Here is a 14233-nt window from a genome sequence, read left to right as displayed (position 1 = left end):
AGCCTGTGTAATCCCACCACCAACTGTGGTGATATTGATAGGTGCTGTGGAGCTTTACAGAGGGAATGTCTAGTGGTAAGTAGATAGGAAATGTCCCTTAAAAATATTGGTGTCACATAATTCCTCTGGTACCCAGGTTAGCTCCTGCAGGAGTATTACTACAAAGCAGCAAGCCTAAACACTTCTCTCTCTCTGTCTTCTTTGTTTATTAAGTGACCAATCTGGATTCTTTTTCTATGCAATCTCACTGGGATGCCATCTAGCATCTAGGACTCTTCTTTGGCCTACACAATTCTTTCTTTTTTTTTTCTCAAATTTTTATTATCAAACTGATGTACAGAGAGGTTACAGTATGATACGTTGGGCATTGGATACATTTCTTGTACAATTCTTTCTACATCACCACTTTTCTTTATAAATCACATAGCATCAGCTATGGTGCTACTGTCTTAAAGATGTACTAAGACACTTTTCTTTGAAAACATCCATACCATTTATATTACCCTGTATTTGTAAAAAAAAAAAGTCAAACAAACAAACATATGTTGCACACATAAGTGAATAATATATTATGGAGCCCTAAATTCTCTATGTATAAGTTAGGTATTACTTTTGCAATGAATTAATAACAAAATATTCAGTCCATCCACATAATTTGGAAAGAGATAAACTCCCTTAATTGAATAGAAGCTCATGCTCATAACAGTGATTACTGAACCTGTTCAAGCAAATAGAATGTGGTGCTATTAATAATATCAGCCTAGAGAATGTCAACACTTAAATCTCTTATCTATTCAGCATTTTTTTTAAATTGGGAAGATCATCATCAGTTGAAACTGCAAACTACTCCGGCTGCTTTGTAATGATCCTCTGTTAATTACTTCTACAATTTTCTCCATGGCACTATTCCCTAACATCTGAAAGATCACCAATAGTTTTTGAACTGGAGACATTAAAAAGGAGAATTATCTTTGTAGCCCAGCTTTTATTCCTTTATGTTCATGCTTTCTTCTCTGAAATCTCTTAATACCTAGCCAATCTTCTACATCTAATTAACCAATTATCACAACTTGTTTGTAAGGCGACTTCATGTTCTGTTAAGGCTGCTCAGTGTCTTTACAGAATCTCCTTATTCTAATTTTTAAAGCTTTGGTGTTTTAACCATTTTTTTTTTTTTTGGCCAGTCCTGGGCCTTGGACTCAGGGCCTGAGCACTGTCCCTGGCTTCTTTTTGCTCAAGGCTAGCACTCTGCCACTTGAGCCACAGCACCACTCCTGGCCATTTTCTGTATATGTGGTGCTGGGAATTGAACCCAGGGCTTCACATATATGAGGCAAGCATTCTTGCCACTAGGCCATATTTCCAGCCCTGTTTTAACCATTTATAAACTCTCAAATCATCATCTGGAATGACAGCACTTCCTTCCACCCTGATTCTGTCTACCATCTCTTAAGGGTTTGTAGGATGTAATGGTGGGAAAATAAAAAGAATTTTTAAAAATGATGATATGGGAATATAATGAATGATAAATACTTAATAGAGTTTTGTATTCCTGTTAGACAATTAAGAAAAAATCAAAACTTATGTAAATTTCCAGAAGGAAATTAGTATTAAAAACATACATAATTTCAACTCATTATTATATGAACAGTTTTTGTGGAGAAGACCCTTTTTCCTAATAATGCTTCCAGTAATAGAGTTCCATCATAAGCCACCTGTATCACATCTGATATTCTGTCCAGTGAAGAAACTATGAAGTGACTATATGGAAGCAAGAGGACATCTTGCTCTCTCCTGAGGATGAGGCCAGAATGTCAAAGGAAAATCTCCAAAATATGGAAACAAGTGGTTTATCATTGCTCTTGTTATTTTTAATGTACTATGTGAAAGTTTTCATTTTTCTTCTGTTAATTTTCACTATGATTTAGCCCCTGTTGTCACTGTATTTGAATTTGGTACCCTGTGTATTTTTTATATGCTCATCTGAATTAGGGAAGGGAAGGGCAACATTAAATGGCGAGACAAAGGATAAAGGGTGAACCAATGCAACAGCAAGACTTACGAGATAATATGCTGTAAACTAACTGTACAATTGGGCAGAGGATGGGGAAGAAGGGAAGGTGGAAGAAAACTGAGGGAGCAGGTAATGAGTCTGACAAAAAATGTACTCACTACCTTACGTATGTAACTGTAACCCCTGCACATCACCTTGAAAAGGGACTAATTGTCATATCCAAAGTCAGGAAAGTCTAACTCCGTGGCAAGAATACTTGAAAGGCTGGTTACCCATTGGACTTAATATACAATAAAACCATGAAGAAAGGATGGATCCCATTGTAACTTATTGGAGTTTTAAAGCTATCTATTTACTAACAATAATTAATCCCAGCAGTGGAAGTACAGTATAAATCTCTACTTAAATGTAAGATATTCTTTTGAATGCTGCATGCTTCATATACTCTTTAATCCTTAACACATACCTCCAATTAACAGATGAGATAATGAGGGGCCTGAGATATGAAGCTCTACTTTTAAATTCCAGGAAAGGAGCATTACTAAGGTGGTAAGGTGAATAAGATTTTGGCTATTTTGGCTCTACTGAATCCATCTTATGGATATGAGCTGGATTGAAGATTACTGAACTGACAACTAAACTGAGTCATTTCTACCAGTGGAGCTTGAAAAACAAATTTCTGCTTTTCTTTTTTCTTTCTTTTGATAAACAATCATCTTGCTTTCGGCATCTATAACTTATTAGAGAAACATACCTTCTGCCAAACAGATAAATGATATTTTGTTTTATCCCAATGCCTTGGGGTATGATAGGCATTTTGATTGCTATTATTTTTATTGTGTTTCTTCCTGGAATGTTCTGCTTGTTTGAGGTTACCATCCTTGTCATTAGCTACACTTCACAATATAAATTTTGCATTCAAAATTCTGAGCTTTCCTCTTGCATATAAATATTATACTGCTTTTGAATGATGACATAATTTTTCCCACTTTCATTGGAATACTTAAGTATTAACATTTTGTTCTCTTTGACGATGGTGACATAAGCATTCTGTAGAAAAAAATAAATTATTGGTGTGAAAGAGAATATTTTAAATATTAGGGCAAGACACTTGACAATACTTTTGTCAGGTTAGGAAGACACCTAACATAGTTTTTAAACTGTATTTGGTTAGGCAAACACAGCTTTGCTTTGATCTACGGACAAATTATTTTTAAGAATAGGAACACTTCATGGATCAAAGACCTTGAAATCAAAACAGACACCCTGAAAACACTAAAGGAAGGAGTAGGAGAAACACTTGGGCTCCTTGGATGGAACTTCCTTAACAAAGACCCAGAAAGGCTACAAATCAAAGAAAGATTGGACAAATGGGACTACATCAAACTACAGAGCTTCTGCAGGGCAAAGGACATAGCTTGCAAGATAAACAGAAAGCCCTCAGATTGGGAGAAGATGTTTACCAGCTATTCAATGGACAAAGGCCTCATATCTAAAATATATGCAGAACTAAAAAAATTGCCTTCATCCAAAACAAAACTGCAGGGCTGGGGATATAGCCTAGTGGCAAGAGTGCCTGCCTTGGATACACGAGGCCCTAGGTTCGATTCCCCAGCACCACATATACAGAAAACGGCCAGAAGCGGCGCTGTGGCTCAAGTGGCAGAGTGCTAGCCTTGAGCGGGAAGAAGCCAGGGACAGTGCTCAGGCCCTGAGTCCAAGGCCCACGACTAGCCAAAAAAAACAAAACAAAACAAAACTGCAAAGAACCAATAGCCCACTCATCAAGTGGGCTAGAGACTTAAAAAGAGACTTCTCTGATGAAGAAATGAGAATGGCCAAAAGACATATGAAAAAGGGCTCTACATCACTGGCCATAAAAGAAATGCAAATCAAAACAACATTGAGATTCCATCTCACCCCAGTAAGAATGTCATATACCAAGAAAACTAACAATAACAACTGTTGGAGGGGATGTGGCCATAAGGGAACCCTACTTCATTGTTGGTGGGAATGTAAACTGGTTCAGCCACTCTGGCAAGCAGTATGGAGATTCCTCAGAAGGCTAAACATGGAGCTCCCCTATGGCCCAGCAGCCCCACTTTTGGGTATCTATTCAAAAGACCACAAACATAATCACACTAAAGCCACCAGAACAACAGTGTTCATCGCAGCACAATTTGTCATAGCTAGAATCTGGAACCAACCCAGATGCCCCTCAGTAGAAGAGTGGATCAGGAAAATGTGGTACATATACACAATGGAATTTTATGCCTCTATCAGAAAGAATGACATTGTCCCATTTGTAAGAAAATGGAAGGACTTGGAAAAAGTTATACTAAGTGAAGTTACCCAGACCCAAAAAACATGGACTATATGGTCTCCCTTATAGGGAATAATTAGTACAGGTTTAGGCAAGTCACAGCAGAGATCACAGGAGCCCAATAGCTATACCCTTATGAACACATAAGATAAGTGAAATGAACTCCATGTTATGGAAACGATTGTTATATCACAGTTGTAAATACTTTCAATGTGCCATATGTAACTGTAGCCTCTATTATTGATGATATTCCTGTATCACCTTCCTGTGATTGTACCTACACTATCTCTATCTTATCTGAGTATATTGGAAACCGGGTATACTGGTATTAGAACTAGGAAATTGGAAGGGAATACCAAAATAGAGACACAGGGTAAAAAAAGACAAACAACTACAAAAGCAATACTTACAAACTGTTTGGTGAAAATGAACTGAACACCTGAACAACTCATGGGGGTGGGGGAGAGAGGGAAAGGGGTGGGGAAAGGGGGGAATGAGGGACGAGGTAACAAACAGTACAAGAAATGTATCCAATCCCTAATATATGAAACTGTACCTCTCTGTAATTCAGTTTGATAATAAATATATATATATTAAAAAAATATGAGCACTTCTAAATATCAGATTTATCCATAAGGTAAATACAAATATATTTCAATTATTACAACATATGTGTTAACTTTAAAATTTGGTTCTAAAACTGGCTCTATTCCCATCAATGTTCCAAAATTCACACAGAATTTGACTGTGAATGCACAAACCTAAAAATATTAATTTAATTAATTTAAGAAAACCTATGTTTTCTATGAACATACAAAAGTAAAAATGGCAATTTATTTTGTGGAGTGAATGAAATCAATTACTTTAATAACAAAGGAAGTATAGTATTAAAGTTAAAAGAGTTAAAGAAAATTCTTGTAAGCACTTATTTCCTAACAAAGAATAACACATTTATCTATACAAAACCCTGTAAAGCTTTTCAGTGTAGAACCAGGCATGATGGTTCATGTCTGTAATCCCATCAACACCAGAAATAGAATCTAGAGAATTGTAAATTCAAGGTCAGTTTATACATGGCAAGAGAATGAAACCTTGTATCAAAACAAAAAGAAGATGGTGACCAGAGTAACTTGAGTGGTAAAATGTTTCCCTTCAATCTAACTCAGAATTCTAAAAAAAAATTAGAAATCAGCTATACTTTTTCATAGTATAAAATGAAAAGAAAGAGATACCGGGCTGGGGATATGGCCTAGTGGCAAGAGTGCCTGCCTCATATACATGAGGCCCTGGGTTCGATTCCCCAGCACCACATATACAGAAAATGGCCAGAAGTGGCGCTGTGGCTCAAGTGGCAGAGTGCTAGCCTTGAGCAAAAAGAAGCCAGGGACAGTGCTCAGGCCCTGAGTCCAAGCCCCAGGACTGGCCAAAAAAAAAAAAAGAAAGAGATACCACTTTTATCCATATTCCCTTCTTTTTTCCTTCTTTATTATAATGGTTATATGATGCTATCAACTATATTAAGTCAACTTTAGAAACTTTGAGGTAATTTCTTAAGCATGAATATATTAGCATGCTCTATTTTTGTCTTTCCTGTAATTTCTGTGAAAAGGGACAGGTATCAATGTAGCCCCATGTGAAAAGTTTCCTTTATCTTAGGCATACTGAATATTTTCTCCCTCTTGTGTTCCTTTTCCCTAATAAGCTCACTGAGGTAATTAAGTTACAACTGAAATAAGCAAAAGTTTTATTTTTCTAGCACTGCTACTATCATTTTCTCCAAGCACAATTTCAAAGGCACAGAAGCACCATTTCTCCAGCTTCCTTTCTATTTCAACAGTTCCCTCTTTGGGGATCCTCCTCTGGTGGCAGCAAGCAGCAAAGAAAGCCTAAAACTTGAAACTAGGATCAGAAAGATGAAGACATATTGTGTAACAAAATACAATGTATCCTAAAAGGACACATAGTTTGTTTGTCCAAAAAGGGAAGGAAAGAAGAGGTAAGAGATAAGAACTAAAATGCCATTATTCACCTCCATAGTAATTGAAACTAATGATAGTGTATGAATATTTACAAGAATATTTAATAAATACAATTTAATTGGTCCAAAGACATTTGGTATTGCAGTGCTTTTGGAAGTAGAAAAGTGATAATTGGCATTTCATAGCTGTAGAGACTCAAGCCAGAGGTATTCAAATTACCAGCTAAAGATCATGTTGAAATGTAGACGTACAGGTAGGATTAATTATGACCCATGTCTCTTGATGGAAAGTACAGTGCCTTTTTTTTTGGTAGAACATTCTTTCAATTCTTCTAAAAAGAACACATGTATTTCAAAGAATTTAATGAAAGTCTCTGGTAGTATCTGTTTTACATTAAGCCTACTGTCAGTACATTCGGATGATGGTTTTGTTATTGGCAGTTTCGAATGGGACAGTGCCCAAGTCCATACATTAGCTCTTTTTTTCCATGCCAATATGCTACACAGAGGTTATTATGATTAAATCTCCTTCCAGATGGAGACCTGGAAACTTACAATGTCTCAAATAAAGTGGACATTAGCCAGAGTACAGGCTTGGTCAGAACTACTGGTCTCCAAATGAGACACCATGTCCTTGAGTTCACTTCATATCTTCCTCCAGATGCCACAAGACAAATACTCTGTGGTTGAGGGGCAATATTTGACTCTATTCATAACCAAAGTCCATTTCTTCTAAACTATTCTTTTATCCTGTCTTTCTGTACACCTCAAATAGCCACAGTTGCTGAAAAGAAAGTGAATGCCAAGATCAATCATACCAATAGGCCCTCCTTGTTCAAGGCCTAAAATTCCCTGCAGTATTTTGCCAACATCTCTGGGTTCTGTGGCTCCTTGACTCTTTATCGCAAGAATCTTGCTGTCAACAAAAATCAGAACACTGGTTTCTCTACCACATTGCCCCACATATTGTTCTATTTCCAGAATTCATTCTCAATCATAAAGAAGAAAAACTTCCATCTGAGCAGCATCCAGTAAAGAGTATGGTAAGAAGATTAGTGGTAAAGCTGTATCACAGAAGACATTTCTGAACCTTCCTGGGCATCTTGCTCAAAACTATTTCACCTCTCACATCTTGAGGAGCTTTCTTTGATCTTCGCAAATAACCTAATCTTGTAAATTGTTAGAATGAGAATATTACTCAGCTGAGAGGTGGGGGTACAATGACTTGTCTTTCATGGGCCTGAGAACCACCAAGGCCAAACACTGAAGGAAAATGAGATGAGCTGTTATTGGTCCTTCTTCCCATGTTTCCCATGTCTGCCTGTTGTTCTTTAAAACTATGCTTATTATATAAATCATATATGCATCTTTCAATGATAATTTTTATCCTTGGGAACTTAATACTTTATCATTTTCCTTAGCATTTAATTATTTTCTACCATACATTATTTGTGTGCTTAAAAAGTATTTACTCAATGTCATTCACTTACTTAAAGCAACATCTAAGCCAAATATTAAAGAAGAATAAGATTGATCTAACCACTATTCAATATGGTTATTTATTTATCTTAATTGGAGCTGCTAGACTCTATCATTTTTTAAAACAAAAGTGATAGAATACAGGCCAGGCTTTAAAAATCACATTAAATAAGAACCTAAGAGAATTAATAGATTTTTGGCAGTCGAGTTGGAAGGGGTTTCTGACTGTTTTCTGACAGTAGCAAAGGTTGCAGCCCATGCACTGGCCCGTGTGTATTGACTGACTGAAACAAAATCGATATGCCACAACCATAGTCCAACATGGCTGTAATAATTGCTGCACTGAAGCTATTCAATTAACTTCTAATATTGGAAATTATTTTAATATTTTTCTTTAGGTTTTTGCTTCTATTTAACATACTCTCTATATATTTTTTAGAAATAGTAATGCTGTCTACTTACATGCAGCAACTGTAGGTATGCTACAGAAACATATGTTATTGTGTCCACATAAAATTATTCATGAAGCCTATATGCCAACATCATTTGATGGTAAACTATGACTGTCTTAAAAAGAGAGTACACATCATTAAACAGAGCTACAGGAACACTATGTAACTTCCATGCTGAACTCTGGATGTGTATGTTTGGTTAAATACTATTATAACATTTAAAGGAAAAACCTCACTTGATGCTAACTAGTAGCCAAGCTGGATTGAAAATCAACAAATGGCTTTTAAAATCATGTATATTTTATAGAAAGTATGAAAGGAATTTTGAAATTGTAAGGATGATATCAACAAATGTGCTATTGGGTTGAACTATTTTACTTTTTAATTGTTTATTTTTATTTGTAGATTTGTTAAAATAAATTATATTTCTTTTTATTATCAAAAATTTTAAAGTATTAATCTATTTTTCCAATATTAAGAGATCATCTGAAGAGACAATACTCTGAAAGGTTATTTAATATTGGAAGTCTTTTCACCCATATTTATTATTCTTTATTTTATAGCAACCATTGCCATCTATTTTTAAATTTTTTCTTTGTCAAAGTGAAGAACAGTGGGGTTACTTTTTATTTATTGAAAAGACAATATGTGGCAGGCATTATCTGAGATTGTGAAATGCAACCATGAACAAAATAGAAAAATCCTCATCTTATGTAATAACAAAGAAATGAGAATAATAAAATAACAACAGAAATATAACTTAAAATATTTTTATTTTATCCAATACAGAAAAATAAGAACAGATAAACTTCTAAAGCTGTTGAGTACATTTATAAACAGGAGTTTCAGGTATTATCTTTTCAAGGAAGTTGAGCAAACATCCTTACTTGCAGCCTAAGTCATTCTAAATACCTAAAGATATTTAGTCTTTTATTCATCCCTGATTATGACACTCTAATATTGAAAGAAATGAAAAAGAATGAGCAATAGAAACAAAGGTTTTAAATTTGGGGGTTTCTTAAACATAGTGTCATAAACTACTATGCAGATTTCTTATAAATATAATAATCAAAATGATTATAATTTTACCCTTAAGAGTTTATCATTTTTTGCAATATAAATATCTTCACTATGTAACTTAAGACATAAATGATGAAGAGGAGCCAGCACTAAAAGACCAAATGTTACAAAGGTAGAGAGGCAAAGTCCACCTGGAAAACAGTTGTTCTCAAGGTCTTATGGCTGGAACACAGGTAACTGGTGTTTGAAGGTGCGAGCGAGTAAAGGCAGAGGAAGATGGGATGAGATTAACATTAAGGAATGTGGGCTTTGGGAGGAAGAAGTACCAAATTCGTTAGAAGAATATTGACTCCATTGGATATTCTCATTTGGGGAGATGTGTTCTTTGATTGGCATTTTATGGAAGCCACATTAATTAGATAGTAGAAGGTGAAGAAGCAAATGTAAAAATCAGCTAATCTATTTATTAGAAGAGTTTTCAGAGGTCTGGGCAATGGATAATGGTGGGATTGTTTTGATAACAATGTAAAAAAGCAGAATTGAACAGACTTGAAATATGTTTTCTCGGCCTAGAAAACCTTTAACAGAATTGGATATGTAAGTGAAAGAAAGAAAATAATACAATCTGACTTTTTTGTTCTTTAGTTTAAAATTTAAATATAGTTGAGGAAAATGTTAAATATAGGAAGAGTATGTAAGTATGTTCTAACATATGTATTCAGTAAGAAAGAAGTAAAAGATTTGCTTATAGAATTTAAACATTTTGATATGCAAAAGGAATATTACTAACTAACTGCTCTAAATTCAATTTTATGTCTCTGATTAGGGATTAAAAATGTGTGTGAGATAATTTTGTGAGCTATTTTGGCTTTTTTGTTATAATTTAGCACAAAGTACTGGCTAATAAATACTGATTGGAAAAAAAAATGTGTGTGAGATACAACCACTACCCAGAAGACTTTCTTAAACTTGAAAAATTGTTACATATATTACTCTCTTGAAGTATGTTTAAGGTCCTAAAAGACATGTATACAAGAACATGTGTTCTTGTATATTTCTGAATATCTTTGACCCAATGCATACACTATGAGTACCTTTATAATAAATCATGTTTCTTTGACTTTGTTACTCCCAGTGTAATAAGGAAACTGCAAAATATACAATAAAATATAGAATACTCACTGAAGTTTGGAAATTTAGATGTATATATATGTATATTTCAAAATAATATATTTTATATTTTTCATTTATCATCAAAGTGATGTACAGAGGGGTTACAGTTTCATATGTAAGGCACTGTGTACATTTCTTATTCAACTTGTTACCTCCTCCCTCATTTTCCCTGCCCCTGCTTCCCCCCTCCCCATTTTTCTCCCTCCACAAGAATTGTAGAGTTGGTTTATACCCTATACATTTGTAAGTATTGCTGTTCCATTGGTTTGTCTTTTTATTCTTTGTCTCTTGATTTTGGTATTCCCTTTCCCTTACCTAGTTCCAATTCACGTATATATAATACCTAGGGTTCTAAAATCAGTTACAGTGATATCAGGGGTAAAATCATGGAAAAGAAAGACAAAAGCAAAAGGGCATCATTTCACATGGTATGTTGAAAACATACCAAAACAACAATGATACAACACTTGTTTCCATAACTTGGAGTTCATTTGCCTTAGCATCATCGTATGTGTTCAGATGGGCATAGCTATTGCGCTATTGTGATCTTCTGCAAGACGTGTACTAATTATTCCCAATGTGGGAAAACATAGAGTCTATGTTTCTTTGAGTCTGGCTCACTTCCTTAGTATGATTTTTTTCCAAGTCCTTCCATTTTCTTATGAATGGGGCAATGGCATTCTTTCCAATAGAGGCATAGAACTCCATTGTGTTTGTGTACCGCATTTTCTTGATTTACTTATCTACTGAGGGGCATCTGGGATGGTTCCATATTTTGGTGATGAAAAATTGTGCTGCAATAAACATAGTTGTGCTAGTAGACATATATATTAAAAAATGTGTTTACCTACAGAGGCAGAGAAGCAATGTCTGAGTACAAACATCTTCAAAAATGTTCTTCCCCCCAATGCAAAACCTCATGATAAAAATCTGAAGATGGAAGAGCTATTGCTCAGCAGTAACTACCATAAAACAGGAGGAGCTGATTGATACAATTCCTCCCTCTGTTAAGCAAGGAACATCATCAAGGAGCAATGACTAAGCAAAAGTTTTGATGACTGGGTAAAAGAAAATATAATTAAGCTTTTCTGTGAATAAATTATAATACTTCCAAGAGTTAACTCTTTCCTTGAATGGGTTTACTGTAAAGCATTTCATGGCCATGCCTTCACATCCCACAGAGACCAGAATAACTGGCACAGCTGTCCTTTAAAACACGAATGCAGCCAACTATGCAAATACGCTCTTCTGCTGAGAGAGGACAAGCAAGGGACCTGAACTTCTGGCCAACTGGCAACTGACATGCTGGCTGGTTCACTGATTTTATTTTCCTTATTTTGCTGGTAGCAGAGATAAGAATTTTCTTGGAATTCAGTGACACACAAACACACACTCACATACGTGTTAGTACTGAATAAATAGATACATATGCATACATATAAATAATATGACATACTAGATATATACATATGTATATCTACTTATATACACTATGTATGTTTGTGGATGCAAAAATTACATGGGTAAAGAGGATGACTTGTGTTAATTTTGGTAAAAGAAAGACTTGAAATCCATCAGTGCTACTCTCACCACCACTGTCCATGGTTGTCATTACACTTGACCACGGGGGAAGTCAGGATAAATTGTCAACTCAAGAAAAGCAATTAACACATTTGTTGAAAATCAAAAAACCTTCATAGCTTAATGTGACATGCAGGCACTTTCCTTCCATTTTACAGAGCTGTTTTACTTCCTAAGGAGTAAGTGAACAAAGCATACTCCCAAAGAAAATAACTTTCCTAATTTTCCAATACTCTAGTATCTTTTAAGAGTGATGTCGTGGTTTTATTATATGATATATGCCTTGCTTTTATCTTAACATTTCAACTCACCCCTTCATGCTGTACACAAGCGACATTTTAGAGATGTACTTCATAAGACTTTTAGACAAGCTGAAATGCCTAGAGCACTGAACTCCATTTGGTAGATATAAAATGGGCTATTTTAATTTCTGTTCTCAAGCACCTCACCCAAAGATTCAAAATGCCATAGGGATTAATCTATTTCTGAAATGTACTTTTCATGTAGACCCATTTAATAATACCCCTGATGCATAAATGGAAGGGCTTTTGTTGTGTCTGTCATTATATGGCAAAGGGCTGTTTTCTCTTTTGACTAAACTCTCTCTGAAAAAAGTCAACATTCTCCAAATTCCTGTTGCTCACTATTTAAATAAAATCACCATTTAAAGAAAACATCAACTACTTACTATGAAAATCATGTAGCAATGGTAAAACATGAACCTTGGGTTAGTCATAGTTCACAAAACTAGTAGCTAGAAGAATAGGAAATAATTTTGCAGATGCTTGGTATGATAACTTCAGAATTCTATTTTTTCTAGGGAGTTTTCTCATCTTTCCCCTTCTATTATGTTTATTCATTTCCTCCTTCCATCCTTACATATCCAGTGTGGAGAGCTGGACAGTGAAATAACTGTATATATGATCATGGTAAGTGCAGTGGAGAATATATAGCAGGCAAAGAGACACTGGAAGTATGAAGGGTTGATTGCTGTTTCATTCTGGGTGATCAAGGAAGTCTTAACATTTTGAGAAGGTGACAACTGAGCAGAGCTGAGGGAGTGAAAGTGTTATTAGTAAAAATCAATCCTTCAAAGCAGAGGCTTCATGTATTCCAGAAACAGAAAGTAAGTGAAATTAGAGGTGAGTGAGGTATGCAAAGTGTATGAGCAGATGATTCAAAGAAAATCTAAATGGATATGGACTCATAGGGTATGAAATCATGAATAGTCATGCAGTTCACTGTGATGTCTTTGGCTGTTCTACTCTGAACTAAAATCCATAGAAGAGTTTTGCAAAGAAAAGGGACATGATTTTATGGCTTTTAAGCAAACAATTGGAATCATATAGTTTAGGTACATTCTCTAATATATGTTTTAATATGAAAAAAGCAAAGCAAACAATATGAAGAATGAGGATGGTCCAAGCAAAGCTGGTAGCAGTCAAGATGGTGAGAATGAATAGGATTGTGCTTTTAAGACACTTTAAAATGTCTAAAATATAATGAATAGGCTTTAATTTTTATTAACCTTTTTGTATTCTGTAAGTTGAGCAAAAATTACCAGTAGATTCAACTTACCCTCTCTCTCCTGGGTCTCTGCTCCTTGTAAACTGAATCTCTTTATTTAACTGGCTTTCTCATTTTCCAAGTGGCAGCTACCAGACTAATCAGACTGTATCAAAAGAGAGGAAGAATGCACTCAGTGTCTATTCTAAAATTCAATGCACAATCTACAAAATGAAGAAAAGTAAGCGGAGGGGAGGGTTAAGAAGGATGGGTGAGAATGCTAAAAAAAAAAGAAAAAGTTGATGTTGATCCAAGCATAGTATTCATTTACTGTTTTGTTGCAAGGCAACTCCTTCTATGACTACTGAAAGATAATAAAAGTATTTTTAAAGAATAATAAAGAAATAAAAATATGTCAGAAGAGTCAGAGTTTTGAGACACAGCTCTCACCTCAACTGCTTCCACCTGAATCTAACTGAATCATTGTGCAGAACAGTAGTTCAAATATAAAATTTAGAGTGTCTAGGGATTAACTACGTAGCTTCTCATTCTCTAGAAAGATAATACTCGCTGAATAGTCAGGTTTTGCTTCCTGCCATAAAGCACAAGAAAGATAAGACTTTAAGCAAAACATGTTTAAAGTAAATTTCTTAGCCATAATGCTAATAACAGAAATAATATTGACATGAAGTGAACAAAAGAATTTC

The sequence above is a fragment of the Perognathus longimembris genome, chromosome 2, assembly GCF_023159225.1.
Source record: "Perognathus longimembris pacificus isolate PPM17 chromosome 2, ASM2315922v1, whole genome shotgun sequence".
NCBI lineage: Eukaryota > Metazoa > Chordata > Mammalia > Rodentia > Heteromyidae > Perognathus > Perognathus longimembris.
Note: the sequence above shows the minus strand (reverse complement) of the source record.